Below are 22,656 nucleotides of genomic sequence, written 5' to 3' on the forward strand. Positions count from 1 at the left end.
ATGAAATTACAAGATATGCAAATATCAAATATCAACTTTTTGTAGCAATTAGTTACTTCAGAATCGAATGAGAAATATTTTATAGTGACGAAAGTGCAGAAAACCGGAAGAAGTGGTTTTTAATTTTTCAAAAGAAGAAGAGAATCACTATCGAAGAACCAGCTACAGAAGTTGACGTACTTTTGTTTCATTTACATTCAGTATTTCTTACAGCAAGAAAATTGGAAAATTCATATTTCGCGAACACCGCTATCAAGTCGCTTTGTGGCAACAGCTTACTGTGTGGCCGCTGAATGTTGGGAATGGCTAGGTAAGACAAGAGAACTTGCAACTGGACTAGGGGACACACTGTAATGGGAAATTATAATTGCAATAATAAACAAATCGAGCAAGGTAGATCTTGTAACTCGGCAAATGGATAACTTTAGAAAAGATGTGGGAGCATATTGCTGAATATCCTAACGCAAAGAAAATTATACAGTAGAGCACTCCTGTCCAGCAGTGAATGTCCAACGGCGTATAAAGATTCTGGAGACAATCCAAGCCACACACACAAGATATTGAAGACAGGGGTAGTATTCCCACCTTACCTGAAGTAAAGCAAGAAGGAAAGGAAGGAAGAGTTGGAACTACTGGATTTGGCATCACGTTAAGAACTGTAGGACGGAGCATAAGCTTGGAATGGATAAAGATGAGTTAAAAAAATTATTGTACTGCTTTCAAAGGAATAAGCCCTTGTTCTACAGACAGTGTTTTAGGGAAATCACGGAAAACATTTGGCAGTACTGTAATGCAGTAATCATTGTACCGTTTCTCCCAGTCAGTGATACTCATGTGCGTGTCTCATTGGCTGGTCAACGGTGACGACACGTGTAGACTCAATTACATTATGTCGTATTTTTACCGAAATATGGTAAATAGGTACTAGTTCATGACTAAATATATTTTGTTTGACATCTGGATTGTACAGCGGATAGTAAACTAAATACGGTGCCCGTATAGAGCAATGTCTAGTTAAACTCTTGTGATTTGACAGAGAGTTCTTCTTATGGGACACCCGCGACTGTACAAGCCCGTTCCGAAAAATGGAGAAAACCGCAGGACAGCTGCTTAATCCACAATCTTTTGTTGGATACAAGACCGAACACTTACAGTTCCATGATCTGGTGTACTCTGCATTAGTGAAAATACTCTGTTACACGCAAAAGGGAGAGGATCCTCAGCCCTGAAATATCAGATAAGGAAATCTGCGGCTAAAATTTCAAAATTAAAACAAATTAAAATTCCTGCGACGGTATCGGAAGCGAGTTTCTCGACCTCCGCTATCGGGTGCGGAACTGCATGGTTCCCCTTAATAGAACAGGCGCTCACTACAGACAAGAAGCGGCTACTAGGGTAGCGGAGTAAGTGTGGCGTGCACATGAGGCTTTTCTGGGTTAGAGAAACCCTTCCTTGGGAACAAAGACGATTTGCCTGATAAACTGGCCACAATGTCCTCAGAGACTAGTGATAGAAAAGGTTAATATGATTTTAGTAAATTACAGGAGCATGCAAGGAAAGGTATAAGAATTAGTATCTCTTACTGAAGGTTATAAAGCACAAACAGTTTTAGAAACAGAAAGTTGGCTGAAACTGTACGTTAATGAAAACGAAATCCAAAGTTAAGATTGTAATATTTATCGTAAGGATAAGTTAGTCGCCAATGGTGGCGGCGTATTTGTTTCAGTAAGAAATTCGATAAAATCTAGCGAGGTTATCACGGATTCAGATTGTGAATTAACATGAGTAAAGTTAGGTATCAAAGATCTGTCAAAAATGGTAATCGGTTGCTTTTGTAGCCCGCCTGGATCAGGAGCTCTAGTGGTGGAGCGCTTCAGACAGAACTTGCAGAATCGAGTTAGTAATTTTCCTGATCATGCCGTTGTAATAGGGGGTGACTTCAACTTGCCAAGTGCAGATTGGGAGTATTAACCTATAAAAACTGGTGTCAGAGACAGGGATTCGTATCACATCGTTCTTGATGTGTCGTCCGAAAATTACTCTGAGCAGTCAGTTAGAGAACCAACTCGTGAGGATAACGTCTTAGGCCTCGTGGCAACAAACAGACCTGAACCTATCGAATCAGATAACGTAGAGGAAGGTATCAGTGATCACAAGGCTGTGATAGTATCTATGACGACAGGTCTGACAAAGAACATTAAGAAAGGTAGGAAGATATTTTTGGTTTATTAAGTGTGATAGGATACAAATTTCAGAGTATGTGAGTAGTCAGTACCAAATATTCGGTGCTAAGGACGACGGTGTGGGAAGAAAATGGAAAAATATTCAAAGGAATGGTGAAAAATACCCTAGACTAATGTCTTAAGGGATGGGAAGACCCATCATGGTATAACAGCATGTTAGAAAATCCTACATAAAGAAAGAGAACTTCATATTAGATTCAAGAGTAGTGAAAGCTTAGCTCACAAACGAAAGCTGAACGAATCGAAAGTGAGCATAAGGACAGAAATGAGAGAATCGTTCAATGACTTTGAAAGTAAAACTTTATCAACTGATCTGAGTAAAAACCCTAGGAGGCTTTGGGTGTATGTAAAATCAGTATGTTGGTCAAAATCATATATTGACTCACTCAGTTACCACACTGGCAACGAAACGGAAGATGACAGAGAGAAGTCCCAAGTACTGAATTCAGCCTTCCAAAACTGATTCACTTGGAAGATCGTGTGAGCGTCAAAATGACAGATACTGAGATAACCAATCACAGAATAAAAAAAGAAATACAACGGCTTGGTAGTGGAAAGGTGTCGGGACCAGATGATTTACCTATAAGATTCTGCAAAGATTGTGCACCAGAGTTTGCTTGAGCAACGAAGGGTACCTAGCGACTGGAGGAAAGTGCAAGTCATCCCTGTTTTTAAGAAGGGCTGTAAGACAGATGCACACAATTATAGACCTATATCGTTAACGTCAATTTTTTGTAAATTATGGAACATGTTTTATGCTCAAGAATTATGATGTTGTTGGAGAACGAAAATCTTCTCTATAAAAGTAAACATGAGTTCTGCAAACAGAGATCCTATGAAACTTAGCTCTGTTCCTCCATGAAATCCACAGTGCCATAGACAATGGCGCTCAGGTTGATGCCATGTTCCTTGACTGCAGAAAATTATTGGACACCGTTCCACACTGCTGTTTAGTGAAAAAAATACGAGCTTATCGAGAGTTGGGGGGCAAGAATGGGATGAGACCGGTTTGTTAGTGTGGGTTGCCTACGTTTAGAGGGAAGTATACATTCAGGGGCGAACCTATTGTTTTCTTTTGATTGACAAGTCCTTAACCTGTTGTTCTGCTAGGAGGAGTATACCTCCTGGGGATAATCCTTTTTATTTACAGATCCTTAACCTGTTTTTCCCCCCACCCATCCCCCTCCTCCTCCTACTCCTCCACTCCCTGTCCACTTCCTGCATTCCTCTACGAAATCCCCTCCCTGATACAAGCATACTTTTGATATCAATTTGATTCATTAGTTAATTTAATTTATCAATTAATTAATCCCCTGCTCCCTCTGAAAAATCTTCCAGTCCTTCTGCTCCCCTCCAATATCTGGATATTTGTGGGAAAACGACTCAGTCTGTGCTGGAGAGGAATGACCTCCTGAAACAAAATTAAAATCAAAGCCAATAATATACTGATACATAGTCTTTATTTATTCAGTTTGTAGGAGACAGTGTTCCCCCACTTGGGTAGATATCATGACTACATCCTCCACTCTTGCTTCCCATGACATACTAACTGTAATCACCTATGAACAGAATGAAATGTGACAGTGGCTACCGTTTGGGAACCACTGCGTGAGTGGCTATCTTTGGGGCGCCGCCACGAAAGTCAAATCAGCCCAAACCTCTTAATTACACATCACGTTACTAAATACCACCGACCACAGACCGGATATCGGCCTCCTTTGATCTCGCAGCCTCCAAACAAAGCGTCGTCTGCCGGCATTCTGTTGACTGGCGAAATCCAGACTGGCTTCCTGTCTCTGTCTGTCTCAAGAGGCCACTCTCAGCTGGTCTGTGTGAACCAACATCTCCAAACATGAAGATGGAGATTTTCGTCTCACGTCAGAATATTGTATTGCTATTGGCTAATGATGCAGACAGAGGGAAAGCTGACGCAATTTCGGCATAAAAAATAGAGTGAACTTATCCATTTGCACTACCCTGTCAAACTAATCGTTTAACAATTTACATGAATCACATAGATCGCTTAAAACACTCACTTGCACCTTACAATGATCCTTCTTCATAATAAAATATATTTTCAATGTTTGAGTATTACGAAAATCAAGTAATCAAATTACCATCACAATTAGATCATAGTGCTAAATATATCTGAGGTTTGTATGTACTGATGTTTGAGAGCAAGAACACCTTCCTCCACCCTAACGTTTCCATTAAACATATCTGGTAAAAAAAAATCCGGACGACCACACAAACTCGCTATCACAAAGCGCGCCATCTGATGACTACAGGATAACCCCTTCCCATATCGAACGCATGCATACACACAGTGCAGCTATCGGAAACAACAAATTGATCAATCGGGAATCTGACGTCGCAGTGGGGTTTTTAAAAGTACTATACTCTTCCTAAATTGGTACTCTCCACTATATTAAGTCACTTCATCAGCTCTCACTGCCATGGGCAAGATCAGACAGGTCGGAGCATTCTTTGTACAAGTCACAGGCTGAGCTAATCTGTTACTGCCAATCGTCAAAGCCTCGTGACCACCCTTGCAGCCATCCATGGTGCTCTCTGAAACAATCATCTGCATCTGGGATGTATACAATGATTCTAAACAATTCCAGACCGACATATACCCACAAGTTTAAGAAATCTACTTTGTCCATTCCGAGGCAGCGACATTGTTGACCACGCACCTAGAATTTTTCACTCAGAGTATAGATTTCTCCCTTTTATAGGAGTTTTTTTCGAAGACAGGAGAAATCGGACCATACTCGCGTTTTCATATCTTTAATGTATCGTTACTTGTTGTGAAAATCCTGTACAGCACTATGGCTTAGGTTATGTACCCTCTAAGTATTCTCTCATTAGGTAGAAAAATATGTTTTCTCATCTGTCATGTCCTGCATCACAGGACTAGCACATTAAACTCTTTTTTGGATCATGATGGAGTGCTAACAGCTATCACTGTCAGGCAGGATGCCTTCTCACTTTCAGACGCTCTCTTAAGGTAACAGCACAGAGAAGTTGTAAATATAAGGTTCAAACAAAGTATCAGTTTATAAGTTAGGTACTATATCCGGTTTTATTGAGATGGTCGTCTCTCCGTGTGCAGGTGAGAGATTCAAATATTGTTAAAAGATGTCGTCCCAACGAAAAAAATCGTTAAGTCAAGAATCATATCCGTGGTGCCCTACCCATCATCCGAAGCCCACTGTGTTGACAGTTTGTGTTCGGCCATTAAGTGATTTTACTTCAGTGATTACAAAATCAGGTTGAAGGTATGCACTGGGTATCCGAGGCAGCTGTTAATGGTGATTCGATCCAGTAAGAAATGACTGTGTTGAGCAGACTGTAAACCACTCCAGGGAGTCAGGAATTCTCATCAGGTGTGGCGCAACACTGCTACGACAAATTCACAGTCCAGAAATGTCTGGAGTTATGTGGTCTGGGTGGTTAATGCTAGCTTGGTATCTGTAGGATCTGTTTTCAAAACCCACTGTAGGCGAAAGATTTTAACAGGCACTGTTAGATCTTACTTATCCATGATTACACCAAAAAAAGACCATACGATTCGTCCGTGGTTTCAAATCCGGATTAATCTTCTTCTTTACAGAATACAGGTGAGGTTGTATCACGGCAGAATGTAAATGGCAGCATGTTGAAACTTTATCCCCAGTAACATTTTTTACGTTGATATTTTTATTTTAAAATACCAAACGCCGTGTGAAGTCACGGGCACTTTTTCAGTATTTTATTTCAGCTTTAGATATTGAATATATTGGTTCTGTTTTTACGGGATTTGATCCTTTTGGGACGACATAGTGCCATCAGTTGGTTGTTTTCTCCAGGTTCCAAACGCCTCAAGTTCTCTACGTAAAGCGCGGGTCAGGTTTACAATTCTGGGTCGACGCAAAAGCTTTTATAATGCCTGTCAGGGTTTAGCATGAGCACACCTAACTATTGATGGAAATTTGTTTTCATTTTTAACATCTCTTTATTGATTGTCAGTAACGATATGTGACCCTTTTGGTTCCCAGAGACAGACATAGGGTGTTCAAATGGTTGAAATGGCTCTAAGCACTATGGGACTTAACTGCTCAGGTCATCAGTCGCCTAGAACTTTGAACTACTTAAACCTAACTAAACTAAGGACATCACACACATCCATGCCCGAGGGAGGATTCGAACCTGCGACCTTAGCGGTCGCGCGGCTCCGGATTGTAGCTCCTAGAACCGCTCAGCCACCCCGGCCGGCACAGGGTGTTCGATTCCCAGTCATCGCTGTACCTTTCGTCGTGTCACTTCTACTTTAAACATGGGCGCATCTCGCTTCTGCTGAAAGAAACCTACATTTAATGTCAATTCGTGGCTAGTACATAATGGATATAGATGACTGGCTCAAGTCCTGGGAAGGCAGAAATTATTAATTTTTTCGACACTGCAGTTCCAAACGTTTCTCCGCTGCTGAGAAAATTCGATATCTGGCGTATCTCCGTGCTCACATAACCATCAGATTAGGTGCTGGGCTCGAATCACTATCCAACACGTACATTACGTCATTTCAACATTTTTGACGACTCTCTTGGTTAGTTATTAGGAACGACAATTTCTGGATAGTTGTCTCGATCCAGCATAAAACCTTTCACCACGTAATTTAAATTTCGGGTTAGCAAACTGATACTGGTAAAAAATGTACTACATCACTGCTCTTTGAAGCTAGTCAGCGATGACTATCAGTGCTGTGGACGAGTCTCACAGCATATGAATAACTCACATTTCTTATGTCGCATGGTATTAGACAACATGTACGATAAGTTGGTTTCGAAGAGCATGTTGATCCACGTGCCAGCAAGAATATAATGAAATTACTAGTTATACGTTGGTGATGGTGAGGCTTGATAGAGGGCTTGTCGCTATTAGTCATGGTTTTTCTAAGTGGTTAGTTCATTAATTAGTTAATGGGAAAGCACTCACCAAGTGAACGACGGTTAATAGATAGATGGAAAATCTTTTAGAGTACAAGTTTTCAAAAATTACTGTTGTGTCAGAGTTGCGATCAATATTTCTGTCAGGTACCAGTGAGAGTTGCAGCACTTTACAGGTGTGATTTTTTATAATAAATTTGAGTTTACAAGCGTTAAGGAGTGTCTTAGATATTTCGTGATATATGTGGTATCGCTTTGTTAATTTATATCTGTAGCTATTGCCATATAGAGAAGTACTTTCTAGCGGTCGCTTGCATTAACGAATTTGTGTAGTCAAATGACAGTACAAAAACGAATTTAGATGACCTGCAAGACAGTTATGTTAGCTTTTTTTTTATTACAGTAGCGTTCCTCCCTAATCACGAGGGCCCAAAAATAATATTTTCGACTTCATTGGAGAAAGTTTTTGAATGAAGTTGCATGAAAAAGTCTTGCAGCAATGTAAAAAATTTTTGCTTTTTGATTGCCACCCACACTCGCATGTCATATACGTAGCATGTTATTTCTAATTTCGCAATAACGCCAACGAGCTGCACTATTTGACCTTTTCTGATGTCTTCCGTTAGCCTTGTCTGGTGCGGGTCCCACAAGGCGCAGCAGCACTCCAGAAGAGGATGGACAGTGTAGTGTCGGAAGTCTCCTTAGTAATGTAAAGTGGCAGAATAAATGAAGGTCAATTTCGCACCTTACATAAGGGTTTTATACATTGTAACAAAAAGGTAAATATGACACCAAACTTACTTCAGCGGTAATTAGCAGATTTGAATAAATGTATATAATGAAAAAGAGATAACATTCAATCGTCAGTATTTACACACCACTCCTATACAATGCATGCAAATGAGCTGGAGGTGAAACAAAAAGCGAAAGTAAACGTTTTGTGTGGAAGCCAATGTGGGCAGATGCAGAGGCCGCACCGTGGGAGGCACTACAGAAAGCTCGAAAGGGGGTGCGTCCCGCAGTGGGTCAGCGACTGGACAGGTGACGCATACTGCAGGGTGAGTAACGGACCGCCACAAGTAGGACAGAAAGAAGCTCTAGAAAACTGCGTTTCGGAATGCCAAAAGGGATACGACCAAAACCAGTGATGCATTTGATCACGTGAAGTGCAAGTGGTAAACACATGATAGACACATGGAACTTTTTAGGCGTCTGGAGCAGGCACAATACGTCCGATTGGCGGAAACGCAACAGGAAGGAGTAAAGTGTTGAGATTTCGATGCAGTTTAATGGTAGGACCCTTGCGATTGGTGGAGAGAGTTTCCACAAAATAAGAGGAATGCTCCTACTGGTCGAAAAAGCCATGATGTGGAGAACGAAAGAACACAGGTGGGGAGAGAGTTCGGCTAGGAGAAAGATGAGAGCGAAAGTTTAGAGGACTCTTCCCTGAACTGGCGTCAAGTGCAGAACGGAGCACACAACGCTCTGTAAGATGCAGAGGAGAAGTTTGTGTGAACACTGTGTTCACCTCCAGCTTGAAATTAGCTGTAGCGTCGTTGAGCTCCAACTGTGGAGAAACGAACCAGTCAGTTAACTGTTCTTGCGAGAACTGAGAGGGCGTTATAATATGCGCGCTGTTCCAGCCGTGCTCGTCTACATCACCACAGTCTGAGACTGGGGATGAGTTCATGTTTTCTCGCATATCAAGAAACTATTCGAGAGCTTCTGATGGAAAATTCGGCAAAGGTTTAATTAGTTTTATAGGAATTTCAGAGGGCGAGAGCAGCCAGACAAACGAGAGCTCATCGCGGTTATGGTAAATACCGTGTGCAGAGGCGTAAACATGTTGGTTCACCAGCTTGTGTCCACTGTAAACTCGAGTGACCTTGGGAAATCTTTTGCTCGACTTGTCACAAAACTAACCATCCTTTGTAGTGACCTTGGGAAATCTTTTGCTCGACTTGTCACAAAACTAACCATCCTCTGTAGACTTGATTGTCATTCTAAAAATAGTACCGAACTTTGAACCGAAATTGGAAAAAAGCACCATAACATAATCATAAGAATAATTTTTTAAAGAAACTTCCAGTTAAAATTTAATATTGTTGTGTTTAGGATTATTTAATTTTCTGAGAGTTACAATTTAATATTATTGTGTTTAGGATTAGTTCACTTTCAGAGGTCGAGATGCGTCATTTTGTCAATGGTCTTAACATTGTCACATTATAAACTGTGCAAAAGCATGTATTTTCGTGACAAAACTGCACTATTAAACGATGTCATTACAGCTTACACAGTTGTGTTCAGTTATAGAATAAGAATCCACGTAACCATAATCCTACAATACATGTTGCCTTTTCTAAGTGTTCTGCCAATAAATCGCAGTCTTGGTTAGCTTTCCTCACAACATTATCTATGTAATCGTTCCAGTGTAAGTTATTCATAATGGTAATTCCTAAGTATTTAGTTGAATTCACAGATTTATGTAACTTATCGTGTAAACGAAATATAGCGGATTCCTTTTAGTATCCTCGTGGATGAGCTCACGCTTTTCATTGTTTGCAATCAGTTGACATTTTTGCACCACACAGATACCTTGTCTAAACCATTTTACAATTGATTTTGGGCATCTGATGACTTTATGAGACGGTGAATAAGATCATCATCTTAAAACAATATGAGAGGACTGCTCTGATTATCTCATTTTTAATGTATGTAGACTGGGAACAGTAGAGGGCTTATAGCACTTCCTTGGAGAGCGGCATATATCACTTCTCTTTTGCTCGATGACAGTCCCTCAGTTATTACGAACTTTGATCTTTCTGACAGGAAATTACGAATCCAGTCACACAGCAGAGATGATACTCCGTAGCCACGCAATTTAATTAGAGATCGCTTGTGAGGTACGGTATCAAAAAACTTCGTGAAATCTGAGAACCTGGAGCTCGTTAGCCATCCCCTGTCGATAGGATTGATTACTTCATGAGAATAAACAGATAATTGTGTTCCACACGAACGACCTTTTAGATATCCGTGCTGTTTGCTGATAAATGGTTTTATTCGATGTAACCCGTACTGTTCAAGCATGGTATATGTTCCAAAATGCTACTAAAAATCGATGTTAGTAATGTGGGTGTATAATTCACCGGTTAGTTCCTATTTACTTTCTAGAGTATTGGTGTGAACCGCGCTACTTTTCCGTATTACGGTACTGCTGTTTCGGCAAGTGGGCGGTTGCATGTTATTACCAAGTGCGGTGCTGTTGTATCAGCGTACTCCTAACGTACCTAACTAATACCAGTCAGGACCAAACATACCTTTTTTAAGTGGTTTAAGCTACTTCTCAAAATCATGGATATCTACCTCTAAGTCACTCATGTTGCTGGACGTTCTTAATTAGAAATCTAGAACATTTACTTCGTCCTCCTTGGTGAAGAAATTTCGGACAACCGCGTTTAGTAACTCTGCTTCAGCGGCATTATCATCGGTAACATTACAACTGCTGTCGTGTGACGAAGGTACTGGTTGTGTGTTGCCGCTGATGTACTTTATACACGACCAGATTTTCTGTCAGGTTCCGAGACAGAGTTTAGCTGTGGAAACAGTTAAAAAACACAAGACAACAAAAACAAAAAACGCGAAGTTGTAATTGCATATTCGTGGTACACACTGACGAACGACATAGCTTGAACGAATACATACTACTGATCATAAACAAAGCCGAAAGTATACTTCACAAACCAGCGACATTAAATTCGATGCGGTAGAGTCTGCCACTCACACACTTAAGAATGTATCACTGTGCACTTTTCGAGACGGTGTGGAGCTTTGCAGCTAGTTCATGGGCACAAAGACTCGCTCTCGTCATGAACATGATTACTATGTGGCGGAGCCAGAAGAGTGTATTACTTAGAGTATCTGGGGCGTTCGGCAACACATCAGTCGATTCACTGTTTTCAGTGCTTGGAATATACCTGATTGACATAACCATCGGGCTGCAACATACTGGCTGAAGATGGGTAGACCTGAGACAGTGCTGCAGACTACAGGGCAGCACCCAGAAGATAGGCACCAACTAAAAAATTTCCTGGTGGACACTTGGAAAAAGAGTGGGATAAGAGCGATAAGAGTATCGAGTGTAGTCACTTTTCCCCAATATCAGGGAGTGGTTACAGTTGCACCACGTCAGCCCTAGCCGAGGCATGGTTCATTTTATGACTCGACAATGTCTCAGAGACTTGCAGCGCATGTCACTTTCAGAAAGCAGTCGTTGCACATACAGGGAAATTAGTTTTCCAGAACACTTCCTTTTAAAATGCAGTAGATATAGGCACTTAAGTAGTTACACAGAACACATAATGGAGAAAAACACTGTTTGATGTTCTGAGGAACCCAGGTTTATAGACACAGTTGAACGCAATTACCCACAACATCTCAAAAGCAGAGCTTGACATATACAAAGAGACACATCAATTCAGTAGGCGCAGAAGTCGATGACAAGCCGACATGGATAGATCAAGCACCTCCAGTACCGGTGGTGATAGGACTGACAGTGACAACAGAGACATAACGTAGACACACAAATTATACGTAACATAAAACACCTGAAACAAACACAACTACTCATGTGGACATTAATTGAAGATAGCAATTTATAGCTTATTATGGATAAATCTAATTAAATGTAGGAGTTATTAAAATAGTCTCTGGATACATATTGCTCAAGAATCCACGTTAAACATGCCCAACATCGTTAAGTAGTTACATAAATGAACACATCACTGTAAATGTAATAATATTAACGTAATATAAATGTAACACACTGCAGAGCCAAAGAAACTGATACAGATGCCTAATATCGTGTAGGGTTCCCGCGCGAACGTAGAAGTGCTGCAACACGACATGTCATGGACTCGACTAACGTCTGAAATAGTGCTGTAGGGAATTGACACCATGAATACCGCAGGGCTGTCCATTAATAGCGTCCGTCGTCATGTCGGTAATTTCTGTAATTTCTTTCTTGTCGATCATGTTGTGGAGACTTTCTCCGGAATCGTAATTGTGGGGTGGACCGTTGCGTCTGAAGTTACTTTGCCTCCCTTGATAAAAATTGTTCTGCTTCCTTTATTGTCTGTTTCTACGGTTATCTCTGTCATATTCATTACCAAGGAGAGGTGATCTTTCGCTGCAACTATTGTTTTTCTGCCGACAGTTGCCGTACGGGTGGTGTCTGTCACATCCGTCACGGAAATGTGACGGATGTGACCTGTAATTATTGTTTTCCTGTTTTCGCATCATGCGAGTGTCTGTGTCGATTTAGAGTTCTTGCGACAGCCCCTGAAAAGTTTCAGTGTCATATTTGCATCGTCCTACCAAAATAATGTCTTAAATGTTCAGGTAATTTAGCTAAACAAATGCGGATGAGTTCCGAAGGGCTGTACGGATTTGACAAATACTGATTTTTTGCAGCATATCTTCAAAATATTTTACCGGGCTGGAAATTGAAGAGTTTTTAGCAAACAGAACACAGCATGTTGTTATCAATGGAGAGACGTCTACAGACGTTAAAGTAACCTCTGGCGTGCCACAGGGGAGTGTTATGGGACCATTGCTTTTCACAATATATATAAATGACCTAGTAGATAGTGTCGGAAGTTCCATACGGCTTTTCGCGGATGATGCTGTAGTATACAGAGAAGTTGCAGCATTAGAAAATTGTAGCGAAATGCAGGAAGATCTGCAGCGGATAGGCACTTGGTGCAGGGAGTGGCAACTGTCCCTTAACATAGACAAATGTAACGTATTGCCAATACATAGAAAGAATGATCCTTTGTTGTATGATTATATGATAGCGGAACAAACACTGGTAGCAGTTACTTGTGTAAAATATCTGGGCGTATGCGTGCGGAACGATTTGAAGTGGAATGATCATATAAAATTAATTGTTGATAAGGCGGGTACCAGGTTGAGATTCATTGGGAGAGTGCTTAGAAAATGTAGTCCATCAACAAAGGAGGTGGCTTAGAAAACACTCGTTCGACCTATACTTGAGTATTGCTCATCAGTGTGGGATCCGTACCAGATCGGTTTGACGGAGGAGATAGAGAAGATCCAAAGAAGAGCGGCGCGTTTCGTCACAGGGTTATTTGGTAAGCGTGATAGCGTTACGGAGATGTTTAATAAACTCAAGTGGCAGACTCTGCAAGAGAGGCGCTCTGCATCGCGGTGTAGATTGCTCGCCAGGTTTCGAGAGGGTGCGTTTCTGGATGAGGTATCGAGTATATTGCTTCCCCCTACTTATACCTCACGAGGAGATCACGAATGTAAAATTAGAGAGATTAGAGCGCGCACGGAGGCTTTCAGACATTCGTTATTCCCGCGAACCATACGCGACTGGAACAGGAAAGGGAGGTAATGACAGTGGCACGTAAAGTGCTCGCCGCCACACACCGTTGGGTGGCTTGCGGAGTATATATGTAGATGTAGATGTAAATTCAGACTGTTTCAAATGTTTCTTCCTTATAATGCTGTGTTTTACTCGATCTTCAGTAGCCTGAGACCAATATGCAGAAAGGAAAGTATGATAAAAATCTCCTTCACTGTGACAGTCGTGAATACCCGATTGCATTCTTACTGCTGGTTCATTCTCTAGATAGCCACACATGAATACTAGTCTATGTTCTAATGACCAATTGGGAGGAAAACAATGAGCCAACTTTTGGATGTATGTCATTACAATAATTCATGAACGTTTTAAATTTACGCCTAGTGATGAAGAGCTTATAGTCAAAATCATCGTGTCGGCGAGTCGCAGATCGGTCACTATTACGTCGTGTCGGCGGTTCCATCTCAAGATTCGGTGCACCTTGCCAACGCCTTTCAAAATCTCCCAAATACTCTGTGTTATTACTTTGTGGCTTTTCCGTGTTTCTAAATCTCTATTCCCGTCTCGGAGTTACAGTCTCTTCTGAAATATGTAGCTCTTGTATCACGTGTGCCAATTGGTCTAATACTTCCCGTGTTTCTCTTTTGTACAGTGTATTAATTTGATTCTAATTTTGTTTAAATTTTCTAATTTCTTCGTACTCCTCTGTATCAATAAAGGCTACCGGTCTTGTATCATTTAGATTATCATCTACCTTCGTAGATAAATTTGTTACCTGATCCGAAAGTTCGGCTACTTTTTCCGATAATGTGCTGATTTCCTCCGTGTGTTTTTCTGAAGCAAATTTTAGAGTGTCCATTTGTGACGACATCGTATCTACTGTGTCCTTTAAGTTTTCCTGATTTTTTGTAAGTTTCGTAACCGAATCGGTAGATGCAACTGAGTCAATTTTAGCTTGCAAGGTGTCGTTATTTTCGTGCACAATGGTATGCAGTTCTTTTAGGCTGTGTCATGATTCTGTAATGCGTTTTCACGTCGGGAAAAAATAGGCTGAAAATGTTCACAAATCTGTATTTTTACATCTTTACAAACGTTTTCACAATTCGATTCGATTTTAAGTAACTCAGCAGTTAAGTCTTCACGTGTTTGTTCAAGTGTTTGCTCAATTGTGTCTAACTTTTGAAGCTGTTGCTGTGCTCGCTCCATTTGTTGCTGTGTTTATTTCATTTGTTGCTGTGTTTGTTTCTGATTTTGTTCCATTGTTTGTTTCATTTGTTGCATTAATTGCAATAACACTATATTAGTGTCTGGAACATGTTCCTTTGTGCTTTTTGGTAGTACATTAGCATATTCGTATTTTGAAAAGCAGAGAGTAAGTCTTGACTTAACTGAGAAAAGGGTGATGACATAAAACCTGAATCTACGGTATTTGCAAATTTTTTTCTGTTATTTCACATTCCTGAGGTGAATTGTTACTTACCGATCGATCGAGAATACTTCCCAGTTCACTTAAACTAGTGAGTGAAATTGAATGCAGGTAAACCTGCTTAAACTGCTGAGTGAAACTGAACATACTGTCACTTTTCTTGTCTTTTCATCTCAACACTGACCACAATATCATAGCGCAACGCAATCTGACTGCTCAAAAATGATAACCTGTGTTCAAATAATTAATACAAAAGAATGGCCCTGAATTAGTAGAAATCCTAATAATAACAACCCATACATTTCAAAAGTCACTTACCTCATAAAAATCTTCATAACCCGAACTACAGCAATGCCCCAAGCACCAATACTGCCAGCTAATTAAAAGATTCTAACTACTGAAAGCTTTAACTACTGATAGGTATGTGGTTAGCAAAGGAAAGACATTGTTGCAAAGCAAACAATGTATTTTTACCTTGATAATGTGACATCCAGTACAAAAATGTAATCGTCCGTTACATCCAGTTCCAAAAATTATACAATCATGAATAAAATTCAATCTCCATGTCAGACGCGTCCATATCGTCGGCTCGCGCTAATTCTGCAAACCTCCAACACTGCTAATTAGTAACCTCTAACCTCCATCACTGCTGACTACTCACTCCCAACTTCCATCACTATTGGCTGTTCACCTCCAACTGCAAGTCCGACCAGCCACAGAGAGTCTCTTACAGACTGTGCACAGCGCAGTCAGAGATTCAATACAGAGCGCCACATAGCACTACCAACATACAAACACATAAACAACCTACTTACAACATTAACGTTTCAGCTAACAATTACGTCAAACATACCACTATAATTGCTATTACATCACTTATAACAGTATTAAATAAAGACAACAAAACAAATAAAACGTCCTGAGAGATAAAACTGTGTGCCGGACCGAGACTTGAAATCAGGACCTTTGCCTTTCGCGGGCAAGTGCTTTACCAACTTTTTTTTTTTTTAACCTCATTCTTGTTCGCTTTCGTTCGTTGTATCTGCTCGGGGCGGACATCGTAAGACAACCGTTTCAGTTCGTCGTTGATCGGTTTACTCTGTTTTTTTTATTATTATTATTACAGAAGGCAGTTAACCCTCTGAGCGAACACGCTGAGCTACAGTGCCGGCATCCAACTGAGCTACCCAAGCACGACTCACGCCCCGTCCTCACAGCTTTACTTCTGCCAGTACCTCGTCTCCTGCCTTCCAAACTTAACATAAGTTTGGAAGGTAGGAGATGAGGTACTGGCAGAATTGAAACTGTGAGGACGGGGTGTGAGTCGTGCTTGGGTAGCTCAGTTGGTAGAGGACTTGCCCGCGATATGCAAAGGTCCCGAGTTCGAGTCTCGGTCCGGCACACAGTTTTAATCTGTCAGGAAGTTTCATATCAGCGCACACTCCGCTGCAGAGTGAAAATCTCATTCTTCAACAAAACAAATAGTTTGCCTCTTGCACAGTTAAAAATGACATACAACTACGTAGCATTTCATTAAGACACATGGTCGGTGGTGATGGTGGTTAGCTGAATCGATCAAAGAAAAAGAGGAATCCGTGACATATGAAAGTTTGGATCGGTTCTAGGGGTGTGCTCTGAAAGCCAAAGTGGTTAAGGCGACCGCTTTCGACAAGCGGAATATCCGGTTTCGAGTTCTGGTCCAGTTCAAATTTTCATGTCACAAACAGTTGACGTAAATCCGGATTCGCAAAATGTGAAACAATTTCGTAACAAATCGAAGGTATTGTATCAGTGACAACTTTCCCTCGGTGACAAATTAGCCTGATTTCGGTAGCAGGCAGCAGTGTGTATAAAATGTTCTGTGCTTTTGTGTAGACAGCATACATAACACGTGGAGTTAACGAAGGATTTTGCAACATTTGCTGATTCTGCTGCTTCCATCGATTACTGTGTCGGATGTCTTCTTCGAGCGTATGATCAATACATGGTGCAGTCAGATTATGTGACCACCGCCCATTTTCGACGTCAACGTGCAATAATCACTTACAGATGGCAGGTGGCAGCACTGGCAGTGGCGGGTATATAAAGCGTGTCAATGGGACGCGAAAAACGCTGTAGTCATTGTCGTAATGTGGCAACGGAACGAGTTATCTGAAATCCGAAAGGTCATGATCATAGACTTTCTGTCCAAGGGTGGAAGTATTTCCGAAACAAGTCTGTAAACTTTTCACGTGTCGTCGTGCGTGGCAAAATGACGCCATCAAAAACCTGCGCCGAAGCAACAGTAGTGCACCACGGGCCGTAGATGACAGGACTGAACGACGGCTGCTAAGTTGTGTACGGGCGTATACACGTGCATCCGCTGAGCAACCGGCCGCCCAGAAGAACCAAGGCGCTACCAACAGCTTCTCCTCATCGAAAGTTCAGTGAACGTTGCTACGTATGGAGCTCCGCAGTAGGCACCTGCTTCATGCAGCCAGGTTGACTATTGTTTGTCTGGCGACGAAGGCTAGAATTTGCTCGCCAATACCGAAACTGGACGTCCCCTAAGCGGCGACAGATGGTCTTATGCTCCATCGGACGGAAGGCAAACACCCTGCAACTATCGTTGGAAGGGTTGAGGCCGGAGGAGGGAGCATTGTGGTCGGGGGGATATTTTCGTGTCATTACCTGCACGATCTCGTCATTCCGGATAGCACAGTGGAACAACACAAAAATGCATCTATCCTTGGGAATCAGTTTGTTTGTTTTTCTACAGTTTGTTTTTCCTCAGCACGATGGAATCTACCAGCAGGACAATGCAACGTTTTACACATCTGGCAGTGTATGAGCTTGGTTCGAAGCGCACCACGATGAGTTTACCGTACTTTCCTGGCAACCGATCTCCCTGGATTTTATCTGCGGGCCAATCTCCATCGGGCTGTTCATGTCTTGGATCCTTAACAGAGAAACCTAGCACAGCACTGGAGTCGACTTGGTTCGATATTCCTGACAATACCTTCCAGAAACTTGCTGACTTTCTTCCTGCACATCTCGCAGCCATCCATGTTGTAAAAGGTGGTTATTCAGGCTTCTGACGAGAGGTCACATTAATGTGAACGGACAGTCTACTACACCTAGCCCCTATCTCTTTTTCTGCTTTATTCTCGCTTGATAAGCGGTAAGGGTAATCGTTACTCCTCTATATAGATTCAGTTTTAGACACTAGGCTTTCAGCGTCGTTGTTGTAGCGTCTGCCAAATGAAACACGTGACGAATTACGCAGCTTTTCATTGAATCTTCTCCATCTCTGTCTTGTAATTATTGAATAAATGTTCAAATGCTGTGCTTGAAAAAGACCCAAATCCAGGTACCATCTCTTTACTAAGAACGACCTACATATATTCCCCCAAATCTTTATTTATGAATCTAGTAAGGTGTTTGGTGGAGCCCACAAAGTGTACAATTGTACATTCCACCAGAAATAAACCAACTAAGACGAAAACTTCTACAATGTATGTGCTAAGAGCTGCTTTCTGTTTCTGGTAGATCCCCAGAAAGTAAAGTAGATAACACAAATAGTTAATGAAGCACGCTGAAAAAGTCGCAGTTTTACACCATTATGCTGTCTTCCCAAGATGTTAGATACTTGGTACCACTGTTCGTAGTGGGCTTAATTTCAGCTTTTATCTTAACACATAAAAATCTACAGCGAACGAATACTTCACAAAGGCCGGCCGGTGTGGCCGAGCGGTTCTAGGCGCTTCAGTCTGAAGCCGCGCGACCGCTACGGTCGCCGGTTCGAATCCTGCGTTGGGCATGGATGTGTGTGATGTCCTTGGTTAGTTAGGTTTAAGTAGTTCTAGGGGACTGACGACGTCAGATGTTAAGGCCCACCAGTTACCTAAGAAGGGTCACAAAGTCAATAGTTGGCGAAGCGCCACGTCGGAAAAAAAGAAATATCGGGTATGGCCTTTCTGCATACGTTCGCAGAGTGACGGACAGAATTGACCGTATATTGCGCAGACACAGCGTAGAGAGTATTTATAAGCCAACAAAGAAGATCGAAGAGTGTCTCAGATCTGCAAAAGTCAATAGTTGGCGAAGCGCCACGTCGGAAAAAAAGAAATATCGGGTATGGCCTTTCTGCATACGTTCGCAGAGTGACGGACAGAATTGACCGTATATTGCGCAGACACAGCGTAGAGAGTATTTATAAGCCAACAAAGAAGATCGAAGAGTGTCTCAGATCTGCAAAGGAGAAAAGGGACCACTTGAATTGTCGGGAATACACCGCGTACAATGTACATGCGGAAAAGTTTGTGTTGGAATTACTGGACAATCAATCAACACCAGGATTATAGAATATAAGCGGCATTCCAAATTGATGCAGGTGGAGAAATCAGCCGTGGCAGAGCATGCGTTGTATGAGAGGCACCATATAGAAAATTTGCCGACAAGGAAGTTCTTGATGCAAAGAAGAGCTATAGCACTCGCCAGTTAAGAGAAACTATAGAAATACGTAAACATGAGAACAGCTACAACAAGAAAGAAGAAACTTTTCAAGGTGAACAGATCCTGGATCCCTATGTTGCAGCGAACGACCGTTGCAGATAGCAAGGGGAGAACCGCATCGGAAATGGTGACGGAAAAGCCCTTGGACGATGGGGTACCAGGTTCATACGAGGCGTGTTTTTTAAGTAATTACCGTTTTGAAATTAAAGAGAGACGTGCTAAGATATCTCAATAATTTTATTTTTACATAAAAACCTGTACCTTAATGTACGCACTGAAGCCATTACAGTCTGATTCTTCTTGTTTACGTTGTGTACTGAGTGTTTAAGATGCCTCCGATAATCGTGAGTCCCCGTCGACTGTGAAGTACGGGCTATTATAAAATTTCTTATTGCTAAAGGCCTAAAAGCGATCTACACTCCTGGAAATGGAAAAAAGAACACATTGACACCGGTGTGTCAGACCCACCATACTTGCTCCGGACACTGCGAGAGGGCTGTACAAGCAATGATCACACGCACGGCACAGCGGACACACCAGGAACCGCGGTGTTGGCTGTCGAATGGCGCTAGCTGCGCAGCATTTGTGCACCGCCGCCGTCAGTGTCAGCCAGTTTGCCGTGGCATATGGAGCTCCATCGCAGTCTTTTAACACTGGTAGCATGCCGCGACAGCGTGGACGTGAACCGTATGTGCAGTTGACGGACTTTGAGCGAGGGCGTATAGTGGGCATGCGGGAGGCCGGGTGGACGTACCGCCGAATTGCTCAACACGTGGGGCGTGAGGTCTCCACAGTACATCGATGTTGTCGCCAGTGGTCGGCGGAAGGTGCACGTGCCCGTCGACCTGGGACCGGACCGCAGCGACGCACGGATGCACGCCAAGACCGTAGGATCCTACGCAGTGCCGTAGGGGACCGCACCGCCACTTCCCAGCAAATTAGGGACACCGTTGCTCCTGGGGTATCGGCGAGGACCATTCGCAACCGTCTCCATGAAGCTGGGCTACGGTCCCGCACACCGTTAGGCCGTCTTCCGCTCACGCCCCAACATCGTGCAGCCCGCCTCCAGTGGTGTCGCGACAGGCGTGAATGGAGGGACGAATGGAGACGTGTCGTCTTCAGCGATGAGAGTCGCTTCTGCCTTGGTGCCAATGATGGTCGTATGCGTGTTTGGCGCCGTGCAGGTGAGCGCCACAATCACGACTGCATACGACCGAGGCACACAGGGCCAACACTGGGCATCATGGTGTGGGGAGCGATCTCCTACACTGGCCGTACACCACTGGTGATCGTCGAGGGGACACTGAATAGTGCACGGTACATCCAAACCGTCATCGAACCCATCGTTCTACCATTCCTAGACCGGCAAGGGAACTTGCTGTTCCAACAGGACAATGCACGTCCGCATGTATCCCGTGCCACCCAACATGCTCTAGAAGGTGTAAGTCAACTACCCTGGCCAGCAAGATCTCCGGATCTGTCCCCCATTGAGCATGTTTGGGACTGGATGAAGCGTCGTCTCACGCGGTCTGCACGTCCAGCACGAACGCTGGTCCAACTGAGGCGCCAGGTGGAAATGGCATGGCAAGCCGTTCCACAGGACTACATCCAGCATCTCTACGATCGTCTCCATGGGAGAATAGCAGCCTGCATTGCTGCGAAAGGTGGATATACACTGTACCAGTGCCGACATTGTGCATGATCTGTTGCCTGTGTCTATGTGCCTGTGGTTCTGTCAGTGTGATCATGTGATGTATCTGACCCCAGGAATGTGTCAATAAAGTTTCCCCTTCCTGGGACAATGAATTCACGGTGTTCTTATTTCAATTTCCAGGAGTGTATATTCATCGTGAGATCTGTGCAGTTTACGGAGAAAACATTATGACTGATTGAACGGTAAGAAAGTGGGTGAGAGCATTTAAAGATGGCCGCACAAATGCGCATGATGAGCAACGGAGTGGGCGTCCTTCGGTCGTTAATGAAAGTTTGGTGCCGGAAGTGGACGTTAAGGTGAGAGAAAACAGACACTTTACGATTTCCTCCTTGCGGGACGACTTTCCTAATGTTTCTCGTAGCGTTTTGTATGGCATTTTGGCCGAGCACTTGAATTACCAAAAATTGTGCGCACGTTGGGTACCGAAAATGTTGACGGATGTACACAAAACCAAACGTTTAGACAGTGAATTGACTTTCCTTGAGTGCTACCACAACGACAGTGATGATTTCTTCAGCCAAATTGTTGCGGGCGATGAAACATGGGTGGCCTACGTCACACCAGAATCAAAGCAACAGTCCATGGAAGTCGAGCAAGGGCATCGTTTTGCTGCAATACAATGCCCATCCGCATGTGGCGAATCAGACCAAAGATCTCATCACATCTTTTCGATGGTAAGCTCTAGATCATCCTCCGTACAGCCCCGATCTTGCGCCCAGATACTACCATCTGTTCCTGCACTTGAAGAAACACCTGGGCGGTCAGCGTCTTCAAGACGATGACGAAGTCAAAACAGTGGCGATGCAGTGGTTAACAAGTCAGGCGGCAGACTTCTATGAGGAGGGTATTCAAAAACTGGTACAACGTTATGACAAGTGCCTCAATATTGACGGCAATTATGTAGAAAAGTAGATTAAAGTACAGGCTTTCATGTAAAAATAAAATTACTGATATATGGTTCAAATGGCTCTGAGCACTATGCGACTTAACTTCTGAGGTCATCAGTCGCCTAGAACTTAGAACTAATTGAACCTAACTGACCTAAGGACATCACACAGATCCATGTCCGAGGCAGGATTCGAACCTGCAACCGTAGCGGTCGCCCGGTTCCAGACTGTAGCGCCTAGAACCGCAAGGCCACTCCGGCCGGCTATTGAGTTAACTTAGCACGTCTTTTCTTTTAATTTCAAAACGGTTCTTACTTAAAAAACACGCCTCGTATATTCTTCGGCCGCGGGCTCGACTCCAGTCCACCACCAACAGTGGAGGGTGAAGCTTTGACACGCGTGCTTGCGAAATGTCAGAGACATCATAAAAAAAAGGACCAAAGACAGACAACAGGCAGGTTGGTTCGAAAATAGCCTGTTTCTGTTACATGTTTCGTGTAACTGTTGAAGCTGATACGAATAACAAATAAGGCTTTCCTTTTCGTCTTATGACATGAACAATGATCAGCTTTATACGCT

The sequence above is a fragment of the Schistocerca serialis genome, chromosome 6, assembly GCF_023864345.2.
Source record: "Schistocerca serialis cubense isolate TAMUIC-IGC-003099 chromosome 6, iqSchSeri2.2, whole genome shotgun sequence".
Lineage (NCBI taxonomy): Eukaryota > Metazoa > Arthropoda > Insecta > Orthoptera > Acrididae > Schistocerca > Schistocerca serialis.